The sequence below is a fragment of the Colobus angolensis genome, unplaced genomic scaffold (genome assembly GCF_000951035.1).
Source record: "Colobus angolensis palliatus isolate OR3802 unplaced genomic scaffold, Cang.pa_1.0 Scaffold172, whole genome shotgun sequence".
Taxonomy (NCBI): domain Eukaryota; kingdom Metazoa; phylum Chordata; class Mammalia; order Primates; family Cercopithecidae; genus Colobus; species Colobus angolensis.
Window position 1 is genome coordinate 1,919,623 of NW_012114844.1, and position 12,445 is coordinate 1,932,067.

Here is a 12,445-nt window from a genome sequence, read left to right on the forward strand (position 1 = left end):
CTTGGAGCCCACAAAGCTCGGTGGAACTTTTTGAGATCTCTCAAGACAAAAATCAGCTCCCACCCCCAACCACAGCCACTTCTTATCTAGTTTTTAAATTGGATTTACTAAGATTTTATTGGAAAAAAACCATTTTGTGGTTCAAGTAATTTTTAAATTACTACTGTAGAAGACTAAAGGGAAGAGGCCTAACGGCTGCTCTGAAGTACTCTCTCTTATGCCCGGTGTAGCCCAGAGTCTGGACAGGTAAGGGAGCTTATGCACATGATGCAAGTAAGGGAGCTTATGTACCTGGACAGGTAAGGGAGCTTATGCACCTGAGGCAGGTAAGAAACTTCATGCACCTGAGAGGTTGCAGGAAGAAAGGGGTTTAGGCCTTTCTGAGCTTCTGACTCTCCTCTTATGCCCTCAGTGAAGCTTCCTCAGATCTCCTCTGGCTGAATTAATGGTCTTCTTCATTTCTCCAGTGGGTCTTCTGCCCTCCACTCCTCCTGACTAATCTGTCCTAGCCCCCATCACCCTGTATGACAACTTCTGACTGGGATATCTATCCCCTCACCAGGATGGTAGTTCTTTGAGAACAGGAACCATGTATTCAATTGCCTTCTCAGTGACTCATTCAGGGCCTGCCTCATAGAAGATTATCAAAAACTTGTACTCAACTTATTTTCTGCTTCCGACTGTGGTGGTGGGTGACAGAACACAATTGCACACCAGTATCTTGGGCTACCCAGAATGTACTGGTGATGACCAATTCACCCTTCCAGGAGTGCCACAGGGAGGGAGTTGAGGAAGGTAATTGGGTCTTAAATTTCATTTTCAGGTTCAAAAAAAAAGAAACTGTGATCTTTGGAGTCTAAAATAGTTGTTTAAATGTAAACATGCATTCTCAGTGTCTGGAGCCAGAGTTAGATGAAATTCCCCGAGTGATCTCTTAATACCACCAAAATTACATTCAAATGCCTCTGCCAGGCAAAGATAAATTGCCATTTGCACAATGATTTTGCACTTAAAAGTAGTTCAATCCAGAGAGCTTTGGAAAATTTATTATGACAGGGAAAAGTGGAAACTTAAAGGGGGCCAAGATATTTAGTCTGCTGATAAGATGGCTTAGGGGCGACAATAATTATCTCCAAGAATTTTAAGGGTCATTATAAGGTCATTAGGAGGGCACAGACCAGCTGGGCTTCCTCAACTCGGACAACAGGAACTGACGTAAATTACACCAAAAAGAATTGGAATCAGAATCACAGAAAGTCATCAATGTCATAATGACATAGGCCCCCACGGCTTGAAGGCAGCTCTGTGAACCAACAGCATCACCTGGGAGCATGTTGGAAATGTGGACTCTCAGGCCCTATCTCAGATCTGCCAAATCATAACTCTCACTTTAACACGTGCCCCTATGATTTGCTGGCATATTTTAAGTCTAAGAAGCACTGGTCTAACCTAACCCCTAAAGAAAGGACTAGAGAAGTCGAGGAACCTGCCCAGGTCCTGGTTGATAGTCCAGGCAAGGAGTACAGTCACAGTGACTGGCACCCATAAAGCAGTCCCCAAGGAACACTCCAACGGTTCCCATCTTTCCTGACTGGCAGAGCCACAGAAAAGGGTGCCTGTCCTCCAGGCCACTGTACTTTCCTTGTCCCAAGGGCTGGGTGCATACCTTACAGCCACAAAGACTCTGGAGAACAGCATGAACTCCCCACCTCAGAAAGGGCCAAAGAGTGCAGCAGGCTCCTGGGGAAGCCGGTGGCCCTCTCCGCTCTGTGTGATGTCTAAAAACAGGTGAGACAGCAATCTGGCATGGGCATCTTCCATGCCAGAACAGCTATCTAGATGTGCTTTCTCCGTAACAGAAAATGTCTAATGGTGTGGCTCTCCTACTGACAGGAGAGAAAGAAATTCACAGGGCTTTCAAAGACCTGGTCTTCAAAGGTTTTCAAAGTCTGGGCAAAGCACTTTAAACTGAAGTTGCATCTAAACCCCTGATACGACTGCCCTTCCAGAAGACTCAAAGACATCCTAGTGCAAGGAGCTAGGCTCTCCAACTCCTTGCTCTGAGCAGGTGCCTGTGCAAGGAAGGCCTGCCTGCTTGTGCTCCCTAGGGTTCACTCACCTGCAGGGGTGGGGAGGGAAGGGTGGATTCAGATTCCTGGAGTCAAGCTGAGCCTAGGGATAGGCCCTAAAAAATAACAGGGGCAGAGAGGAGTAGCAGCTCCTCTCCCTCTGGGTGGGCATGTGTGTTTCCTGACACCAAGGGAACTAAGCAGACAGCAAATGTATATTTGATGACATTTCTCTGCAAGCAGCCTCCCTTCTGAAGAACCAAGCTTGAACAAAGCCTGGTGCCAGGGCACACAGAAGAAAAAGAAGGACTAGGGGGTCTACCAGAGATGATAAGATGGCCCCTGAAGAGAGTGGCTAAAGCAAAGAGGTGCAGCTTTAATAAAAGTCACCATGATAGTCACCATCCTACTCAAATTAGCAAAGTTTCCACCTGCCAGACTTTAGGAAAGGGGGGTCAGGCCCAGTTGAATAGCTTACAAAACGGTAGAAAGGAATCCACCACTGAGAAGTCTCCCCTGGCACCCACTGCCACTTCCAGCCTCCTGCCAACCCAACCAGATACAAGAGAGTAACAGTGTGATCCTTTCCTACTCACTGTCCAAAGGAAATTGAAACTGCCTCCAGATAATGGCCAAAAACCAAGCGGTAAGAGATAGTTGATGCTTTACCCTGATAAGATCAAACATCTGGGTATGTGCCATCATGTAGAAAGAGATGTGTAGCCCAGACTTTGAAAAGTCTATGCATACTTTGAAAAGATATGCAATCTTGTGGATGCAGCTCACAAACTTAACTTTGTCCCCATTTAGGAACCCAACCTACATGTTTGCATTTCTCTTTTGAGCTATAACTGCAAATGCAAATTGCATTTAATCCATCAAATTGTGATATTCTGCCAATACCACAGAAGGTGCTAAAAAGAGGTCACTTAAGCAGCAGGCTTCAAAGGAGACTGATGAGAATAATTGAATTCACCCCTTTCATCCTGCTGGCCTTCCCCACTGAATGCCACTCTTGCCATTGGATCTATCTGTCCTGAGGATTCAGGTCCTGCTGCAACAGGCAGAATGCCACAGAACTGATGAAGAGCTCGTTTCTACCACTTCTCATGACAGTTCCTCCCCTCATTGGCCCTTCACTCCAAGAGTGTCCTGAAGTTCAATAGTTTACTTACCAGAAAGCCAAATGTATGCTGGAAACTGGAATCTGCATAGGAGTCCACAGAAGACAGTCAGGAATTCAAGGTCATCCAAGGCCCCATGTCCTCCTGCTCTATTCATGTCATCAGTAATCTCATAGAAAGATTCTGAGCATCTGTAGCATGTATTCTTCGACTCCAATCCTTTTAGATGGAAGAAGCTAGGATTCCTTCTGAGCTATTAAGAGTAGAAGGAGGAGAAGAATAAAAATCTAAGAGCACCAGAATGTAAAACTGACAGGGATAAAAACACTCACATGCGCACATGCGCACACTTTTGTGAAAAAAAAAAAACTCTAACTGGAAGATTGGGTACTATATAATTGCATTCTCCAAACTTCTGTGGTGTGTCATGTATTAGTGATGTCTACCAGACAGAACCCTGAAATGCAGAGCTGGAGGGGACCCTCCAGTCCAGCCGGGATCAAATAAGTGCCCACTGCTCTGGGCAGAGCAAGTGTCTTGATCAGAATCTCACACCTAAGCAAGGCTCAAGCATGAAGTAAGGTGCTTCCTGCTTGGCAATGACCACACAGTGAACCCCTGGACAAAGTTCCACTCCATAAAGCTTTCATCCTGGAGTGATCTAGAAACCAGGCCTTGGAGGCCACTCCCCATCAATACCCAAGAGTACTTCACTCCCAGAAAGACAACAAAGCCTCTTAGAAGACTTTGCAATCTCGTGAGAGAACAATCAGGAAGAACTGATCATCTGAACCAGAGGGCTGTGATAATATTTTGAAAATGACTTACTTTTATCTTTCCTCCAAGTAGTATAGGTAGGGGAAAACAGTTGACTGATTTTTATCACATAAGAATTCTTCCATTTGTCTTTAAATAAGAATTTTTTTTGCATTGTGATCAACTCCAGAATTTTCATCAATTCCATCAACAAGTTCTTGGATGCAAAATAAAGTGAAGATGGAGTCCCTATCAAACAGTTACTAGGTTAAGAGAGAGGGCAAAGGGTTGGTGAACATAATTCAAAAGAAATGCACAACTGTCTTTAAAATATATCTGTAATTGCTACCGTTTTAAAAGATTTCTCTGTGCTCAGCACTGGATTAAATGCTTTATGTTGTACCAATTGCTGTAATTCTCGTAGCAACCCTACAAGATGGGATTGCATTATTCCCAGTTTACAGATCAGCAAACAGGCACAAAACGTTTGAGCAACTTTCCCAAAGTCACAGATGCTGTCTCAAAATTTTTTTATAAGAGGTGTTTAATTGTTTTTACTTTCCATGGGCCCTTGTCAGTCACCAAAAAAGCAGACCTGGGTTTCTTGTAATTTTAAAATAAAGGAAGATACACACTTCTGTATGGGTGGAAATGACAAAAAGAGCCCCATCCAGTGTCATTTCTTACCAGAGGAGGGAGATCTTTAATTTGGTGCACAGATTAAACCCTACAGGTTTTTCCACCCTGTTTCAAGTAACCAACTTGAAAAGTCATCTACTGGGCTAAAGAGGAGCCTTTGGAAATTGCTTTAAGAATGTCATGGGCTTTGAACAAAACTGTTAGGATCAGAAAAGCATAGTTGCTTTTGCAAATACATCCGGTTGCATTCTCTATAAACTTGTTCTATTTGATTTCTTCTCCATTCTGTCATTAATCATGAAACTAATATATCCTCCCAATACCATATTTACTAAATAAATAATTTAATTTGATGGAACACATGAACCTGTGCCCTACACAGAAAACAGTTTGAGCTGGATCCCTAATTATGTCTGGCATAATTGTATCTGGCATTATCTCACTGCCTGGGTCGGATTCTCAGGGGTCGCACTTTCCTAACAGCTCTGAGGTGTCTCCGTGGTGTCATAGAAAAGCCAGAGAACCACAGAGTGCCTCTGGGAGGTCCTGTAGAAAGCCACCTGCCGACTCAGCTAGGACGTGGTCAGAAACCACAGACTCCTGAGGACTGGGCTGCCTCCTGAGTGGTAATACCGAGGGCCCCCCCTCGGACTATCAATCCCTTTCCTCTGTCCCAGAGCCACAACGCCTTGGGTCTGGGAAGAAAGCGCACGACTTCCCCGGAGACCCAGGGCCACAGACCCCAAGTGGAGGAAGTGGCTGGGAGCTGTCCATGGTGGCGTCGCGCCTGGGCACGCAGAGCCGCCGGCTCACCGCCCTCGGGCGCGCCCTGGATCACTTTCCAGACCGCAGGGATGGAGAGACGCGCTCCCCGGCTCACTGTCCCCGGGATGGGGCTGCAGCCAGGCACTGGTTCACACATCAAAAGGTTAGTTTTTAAAGGGAGTTCTTACCTGTGGGTAGCGTTGGCTGCTTGGAGAAGGACTCAGGACCTCAAACCCGGCAGCTGGCGGAGCTCCTTGGGACTGCCGTAGCGTCCGACACTTGAGGAACAGCGGCTGTCGCGGAGAGTGCCTGAGGCTGAGGACCCAGGGCGCATCGCGCTCCTCTCTCATGAGCACACGCATCCCGCGCGGTCCATTCTAGAATGTCACTGGCCCTCGTTGCCAGAACGGCGAGCAGGAGACCTGGCCAGCGCTAAGCCAGGACTCTGCCTTTCCTCCCAACCTAACGCGACCTCTCTTGCAGCCGACGTCCTTTGCCAGGGACCACCAAACCTTCTTCCAGTGATGCCACGTATGGAATCTCAGTCTAAACATCAGCAGAGGACCCCGGGTTCATCTAACATTGCAATTGCCTCAGCTCGGCCCCGCCCCAGCGCGTCGCTGGGTGCCTAGCGCTGTCCCAGGGGCACTGGGAGGCGAGGAAAACCGGGAGGAAGAGCGTGCTGAGGCAGGAGCAGCAGGGCGCAGACCTGTTGCTAGGCGCACGCCCGCTAGCGCTCAGCCTGAGCTGGCTCCCAGTCGGCAGGACACCGAGACCTGACCCTTATGGTACTCCCTCCTTGGTGAGACACTCTCCCGGGCTCAAGCCCCAGGTGCCATTCAGAAGGGGAAAAATCTACGGAAAGCAGGAGTCTGCCCCCTCTGGATGCCCTCTGGGGACTCCAGCGCCCCCCGGCACCTGCAGCTTGTAAAGCATCACAAGATCTCAGAGAAATCCCACAGAGGTCAGTGCCAGAGGCGTGTGCCCATCAACAGACGCATGGACAAACAGACAGACAGAGGTAGACTGCACAGCACAGGGTGGACAGACAAACAGAAACTGAGGCGGGTAACGTTTACCCTATGCCGGGTGGAGGCGCGAGCCCCCGCTTTTTACCTCCCTACCGTGGCATGGGCCGTCAGCTCATCCCTGACGGCCCTAGCCAGGCCCTCTTACCTCTGGGTCGGTGGCCGAGACAGTGTCAAGCCTCGCGGGCCAGGAGCGCAGCGGCCCCGGGAGTCTGGTCGCTGATCGCCAGGCGCCGCGAGCACCCGGGGAGTGGGCAAGCGGAGTGGTAGCTCGTCTGGGAAATCGGGGTTCAGACCCTGGCCGCGCTCAACCCCGCTGGCTCCTCGCGCCGCTTGCGCTCGCCAGGCTCGGTCCGATTGCACCGCGCTGGGCTCTGCTTGCGCGCTAGCTCCCCGGCCGTCAGCCGGAGCTGCCGCTTTTATAGCCACTTTTACTGACTCCTCCCCCGCGGAGCCCCTGACGCCCGCGCGGCACCGAAGCTCCCTCCCTCGCCCCCCAGTGAGGCTTCCCCCCACGCGTCCCCGCCTTGCCGAAGTGGGGCGGGGGCCCTGCGCCCGGGTCGGACCGGGGCGGGCTCTGGCGGCGGCTCTGGGAGACGCAGACCCGAGCCCGCTGAGCCCGGGTGCGCGGAGTCCCGCCCGCAGCAGCCAGGTGAGGGCGCTGGAGGCCAGGACTCGGTGGAGCCGCCGCGGCTGACCGCGGAGAGCAAGTCCCCCGGCCTCCAAGGAGCCAGGGTCTCTCGTGCCCCGCTCGCGCCCCGGGGCGTCCTCCGAGGCGAAGAGGCAGTGGACGACAGGAGAAAAGGTCTTCGCCTGCCACAGAATCTCCGCGAGTCGGGGTCCCAGGCTAAGTCTCAGGATCTCTTTTAACTCAGCAGCAAAAGAGTGGCCTGAGAGATTTTGGTATTGGCCTAGCAGTTCATCTGAGAGGAAAATGCGTGGATGTTCAATGAAAGCCATCTTGGTTTGAAATTGGATTCAGACCCCTCCTAGCCTCAGTTTCCTCATCAGGAAAATGGGTTATGTGATGCTTCCTCACTAGAATGGTGAGACTTAAGTGGGATCAGTAAAGTCCAAGTTCTAAGCACATAATAGGTGCTCGGTAAGTTAGAAACATTACCTGTGGGTAGGAGGGCTCTGTGCCTCTTTAATTGGACAGGCCAAAGTTCTGAAGGGTCAAAGCAAGAAGGTGCGAATGGTCTAGACATTCACCTGCCAGAGGAAACAGTATCAGTAGGAAAAGTTCATCACAACACATCCCGAGGGCATATGGAGACTCCTCTCAACTCTGCCGCTAACCTACTGTGTGACCAGGGCCAGCTACTTCCCCTGTCTGAGTCTCAGAGCGGTTTTTTTGCAGGGAGGTGAGGAAATCTGTAAAATGAGGGCGTTGATACTTGCTCTCTGCCCCTTCCACTTTTTAGAGTGTGACTCAGCCCCCTTTCCTGGTTAGCAGAGGCCTCCTAGAATATACATTTCTTTCTTCCTTCCTGCCAGTGTTTTCTGAGAACTACCTCCTCACGCAAGGTCTCCATTCTGTGCGGTACACACTAGCTTCGGGAATCTAGGTCTGGACTTTAAGGCCAGGCTGTGGTCGGCAAAAGCTGTGAAAGTCTGTAATCATGTCCCCTGGGCTAAAGCAGAAGCGTTTGTCACCTGGTTAAACCGGGAAGTGCTGTTATCCACCTCTAGGCCTCTTCTAGAAAGCTGAACTTGATCCTTACTGGGGATGGCAGTCAGGATTCTCAGCCCTTCTTTGATTTATTGGGAAGTAATGAACTGGATCCAACGGCAAGCCCTCTTCCCCAGCCTTTTCTTTCCAGCAGAATTAAATGGAGCCCCCTCCCCGCCCTCAGGGCCCCTCCCCAGTCCTCACCATGATTCCTGTTTATTTTTTTCTTCCTTAAGGAGCCCCTGGAAAGCAGACCCACAAACAGTTGTGTGTTAGGGGTTTGGGGGTGCCGGGCGTTTGGCCCAAATGGAGAAAGGTCGGCCTTGAATCAGCCTTATTTGGCACGACACGCAGGATTTTCCATCAACACGCAGTAGATTTGAGGCCTGAGTGGAGCCAGACAGCTCTCTGGTGAGGGTCTGGCTCCACAAGCATCTGGGAGATGAAGTGGTAAAGGCAGGGTCCTGTCTAGGGATGGGCCCTGAGAAGTGCTTTGTCATGTTTTCTCAAAGCACTGAAATGCCCAGCACATTCCTCTTGTATCCAGTTTTCTTTATCACAGACCGATGCCCAGGAGAAAAGAGCAATGCTGATGAATTACAAACAGGCTCCGCATGTCTAAAACCAGATTCTCCAGCCAGTTCTCTATTCAGCACTGCCATTCAGCATTCAGTGATGAACGGGGCGTGCCGGATAATTCTTTATGGATAAATATAGCAACATGACACTGGCGGATTTACTACCCACACTTCCCCAATCCAAGATCTTGCTCTTATAAATGCAGAGACAGGAAAGAGCTGGTCAGGAAAGGTTGTGCTGGTTTTCTGGTTCTTGCCGAAATCTCCCAGCAGAGAGTCTCCAGAGAGAAGGGAAATGCCCATCAATGGTGTGACCTCCCACCCAGAAAGCCTGCCCTTCCTCCATTCTTTGCATTTGCCTCCAGCCCACCTTCCTCAGGTGGGATACAGCCCCCTCAGCTACATCCTCGTGCAGTAGAATGGCCTGCCTGCTCACTGTTGCCTCAAGCTGCCCAAGTCTGGCATCCTCAGTCTGCTGACAGGATGCCACTTCTGTTCCCTAAAACAAAGACCTTTACACTCCACCTACTGATCAGCAAAGCCAGCACCTGCCCCTACAGTAGCCTGCCTTATTACAGTTTAAAAGGTTGGCCACACCTGTGGCTCCATAGGCCAAGTCTCCAGACCCAGTTGTCCAGGAAAACCTGGAGTAGATGGGTGGGGAGCAAGGAGGAAAGGGAAGCAGGATGTAGTTAGGGTAGTGTGTGAGTGGGCTGTGGGCCTCAAGGTTTCCAGCAGACCCACAAAAAATTAAAACTGAATTGGGCATCTTGGAGAAGCAACTCACGAATAATGAGCATATTTAAGTTCCACCAATAGGGGTCGCCCTTAGACACTGGGCCTGAAGCTGGCATCAGAAAAGGGAAATTCCCAGGCCTGGGTCCCAGGCCAGATTTCCAGCCCTCAGAGCTGTTGGATTCCTGTCTTGGACACAGAAGAGGCTGCCGAGCTGAGGAGAGACAGGTCCTCAGTTTTTCTGGTGAGTGAAGGCCTGTGCTGGAATTTATGACAGCAAATCCCAGCTCTGAAAGTGGATTTCTACATCTTCCTCTTCAAACTCACCATCACTCTAGAGAAATAACTCTTCTTTCCTGTGTTTTATTTGTATCTAAAACATAGGTAAACGGTGTACGTATGATGTCTTATTATTATTTATTTCCTTTCCTTCAATTGCAAAAAATCATACATGTACCCTGTAAAAAAATCAACCAACCAACCAACCTTGAAAAACTTAAACAATGAACAAAGAGAAAAGAAATTACCTAACATCAAACATAATGTATGTACATTACAAAAGCTTGAAAAATACAGAAAAACACAAAGGGAAGAAAAAAAATTAATTCTACTCAAAAATTATTTCTGTTAATTTCAGTATATAGTCAAGCATTTTTCCAGGTATAAGTTACATACGTAGTTGCACAAACAGATAACGTATGTAAGTGTTCCATAAATGTTCCAGAGCTGGCTCAAAATTATTCTCTTCCATCAGATTGCATGTTCTGAGAGGGCAAGGGTTATGTCTCTCAAGTTCCATCTACCCTATAGTAGCTCCTATGGTGTCTAACATAAAGTCCACGTGTAGTCCACTGTCAATGAATGAATACACGAATGAGCATTTCTTATAAAAATAACATACATGCAGTGGAAAAGGAGACCCAAGTGGTTTACAAACATGTGAAAAGATGCTCGACTTTGCACATAAATGAAGAAATACAAATTAATACTATGCTGAACTACCTGTCAGGCTGGCAAAAATCCAAAAGTTTGATACTACCTCTGCTGCAGGGGAGGCCAGTAGGGGTGGAGAATAAACCTTTGCATACATCACTGATGAAAGCTTACATTGGTACAACCTGTGAGGGCAGTTTGACAACATTTATGAAAACATACATAATGTTTGACTCAGCAATTCCAGGAATTTATCTTACAGCTATAAAGTGTGAAAAGAATAGCACCAGGTTATACATTGTAGCCCTATTTTTAATAGTAAAACAACAACAACAACAAACTAGCCTAAGTGCCTAGTAGTAGGGCTAATTAAATAATGTTGCATCTGCATGATGGAGTACTATGCAGCTGTTTAAAAAACGATTAAAATAAATTTTTTTTTTTTTTTTTTTGAGACAGAGTCTCACTCTGTCGCCCAGGCTGGAGTGTGGTAGCACAAACTCAGCTCACTGCAACCTCCACCTCCTGGGTTGAAGTGATTCTCCTGCCTCAGCCTCCAGAGTAGCTGGAACTGTAGTTGTGTGCCACCTCACCCAGCTAATTCTTGTATTTTTAGTAGAAATGGGATTTCATCATGTTGGCCAGGCTGTTCTCGAACTCTTGACCTCAAGTGATCTGTCCAACCCAGCCTCCCAAAGTGCTAGGATTACAGGCATGAGCCACTGTGCCTGGCCAGGAATAGGGTAAATTTTATGTAATAAAATAAAAAATTAAAGTGTGGAGCAATGTATATAGGATATGTCTGCACACTGCCACTTGTGCAAAAAGGAAGGGGAGGAAAAATACTCTTTATTTGCAGTTATTTATGGATGCAGAGGAAATTATCTAGAATGACACACAAGAAACTAACAATATGGTTTCCTGTTTGGCAATTGATTTTTTTTGAGGGGTGGGAAGATGGAAGAGGGGTGGGAGGTCAACTTTTCCTTATGTGCTTTTTTGTGATTTTTTTCTTTTTGAACTAAGTGAATTATTACCTAGTCAAAAATTCAAAACTGGGTGTGGTGGCCTGAGCCTATAGCCCCAGCTACGCAGGAAGCTGAGGCAGAAAAATCATTCAAGGCTGTGGTGTACTGTGATCAGGGCTGTAAATAGCCACTGCACTCCAGCCTGACCAACATAGAGAGACCCTGTCTCTTAAAAAAAAAGGAAAAACGTAAATAATTTGTAAATGCCAAATTGTATATAATAATAAGCCTGTTTTTTCACTTAATAATATATCAAACACATTTCCCTGCATTTTAAATCTCTTTAAAAAAATTTTTAAAACATTTATTCATTTTTTAGCATTTTTAATAATTTTTTCCTTTTTTAAAAAATTTTAATCTATTTATTTATTTATATATTTTGAAACCGGACTATGAGACTGGCTAATTTTTATATTCTTGGAAGAGACAGGATTTCCCATGTTGCCCAGTCTGGTCTTAAAGTCCTGGGCTCAAGCTATCCACCTGCCTCCACCTCCCAATGTGCTGGGATTACAGGCTGAGCCGCCACGCCCAGTCTTAAATTTCTTTCCACATTATTTTACAGTGTGATGCCATTTCCTAATATGGACATAATTTATATAATCACTCCCCTGTTACTGGTTTCAGCATTCTGAACACTCCCATGTGTGCATTTCAGGAAAATTTGGGCACTTCTCCAGAGTTCTTATTTCTTTTTGCATGGCACATGGGAAGGTATGCTTCAAGACCCAACTCAAATGTCACTGTCTCTGGGAAACTATTTCTGATCTCCCCAACCCTGCGTGTCTTCCATTGCCTCCCCACCTTCAGCTGTGAGCACTGGAGAATAGGGATGCATGTTACCTATGCACAATGACAAGCTGAGTAGATGCTCGGTAGACATACAAATAAATAAACATTTCTTCATTACAATTCATATGATAATCCCAAGGAGAAACTCCTGTCTTAAAAAATAAAATACAGTTAAGCCGTGAACAATGCGGCGTTAGGGGCACCAACTCCCAGCACAGTAGAAAATCCAAGTATAACTTTTGACTCCTCATACACTGAACTACTGATAACCTACTGTTGACCAGAATCCTCACCAATAACATAAAAGTATTTTGTATGCTATATGT

General features: G+C 47.2%; 1 protein-coding gene across 3 annotated transcripts in view; it reads right to left on the reverse strand.

Annotated features, from left to right (window-relative positions):
• The window catches only part of CEMIP (cell migration inducing protein, hyaluronan binding), a 173,587-nt gene extending 166,785 nt beyond the window's left edge, over positions 1-6,802 (reverse strand). For 2 of the 3 annotated variants that reach the window (XM_011938364.1, XM_011938366.1), the window contains exon 1: positions 6,530-6,796. The gene's annotated coding sequence lies outside the window, so the exon portion shown is untranslated. Of the gene's footprint in view, positions 1-6,529 lie in introns of all 3 variants that reach the window. The other variant, XM_011938365.1, reaches the window with a different exon arrangement.
• Positions 6,803-12,445: the final 5,643 nt, after the last annotated feature.